Raw genomic sequence first — 976 nt, 5'->3', positions numbered from 1 at the left:
AAACCCGCATCAGATAAATACTCACAATTTCTGAACAAATCGATTCGATTTTAATGTTGGATTTTGCTGTAATTTCATCGATGAAATCGCGAATCGCAAGCTTTGCACTTTCGGAGAGTATGTTCAGAATGTGTTTGCTCTTGACATAATCTGATTTCTTGATAGCTTTCATAATCCCTTTTTCATGTTCGGTTGGCACAAACTTTTGATTCTTATCCTCCTTACGAGGCTGCTTAAATAGCAGAACTCTATTGTTATTGATTAGGAATTTTAAGAAATTCTGTTATTCTGTCTCGAAAAGGAATCCTCTTTCGTTTTTCAATGAGCACATTTTGTTGATTTCTCGATGGTAGTCTGCTGGGTTCAGATCTCTTTCAGCCTTGTTGATGATCATGATAACACCTTCTTTGATATCTTAAAAAGTCTTAAATGACTTTAACAAATTCTTAATAAGTCTGGGCAGTTTATCGGCTCGTGCCTAGCTAACATGCGACTCGTCGATCATCAAGACGATCTTCACTTTGGGGTATATGTCGAGCAGTCTCTGAACAAAGAACGAGTTCGATATTTCATATTACTCACCTTTGTTGTCCCGGAAGCCCGGGCAGTCATAAAACGCCACATCTTCGATCAGAATTTTGTTCGGAATCGAAGTCTATGAATACTTCTAGTGCCCAATTTTAATGTTGGGGTTGTTTGGACAATCTAGAATCGGTTTGAGCCCATCATATCGGATGAAAAGCTCAGCGCCCGTCAAAAATGCTAGGATGGTACTCTTGCCGACTCCTGTGTCCCCGATCACAATCACTGCCTCGTTTGCATTAGGGTCCTTCGGTATCCGATTGATCCCATTCTTAATCATATCTTTAAGCTTGGATAGATTTATGGGGTTGTCCATACCTTCACTTCTCAAAATTAATTACAAATGATGTTTAAATTGTTTCAAATAATAAACCAATCCAATCCAATATTTCTC

The sequence above is a fragment of the Brachycentrus maculatus genome, unplaced genomic scaffold (genome assembly GCF_059751285.1).
Source record: "Brachycentrus maculatus isolate JH-2025_06_01 unplaced genomic scaffold, ASM5975128v1 h1tg001875l, whole genome shotgun sequence".
Taxonomy (NCBI): domain Eukaryota; kingdom Metazoa; phylum Arthropoda; class Insecta; order Trichoptera; family Brachycentridae; genus Brachycentrus; species Brachycentrus maculatus.
Note: the sequence above shows the minus strand (reverse complement) of the source record.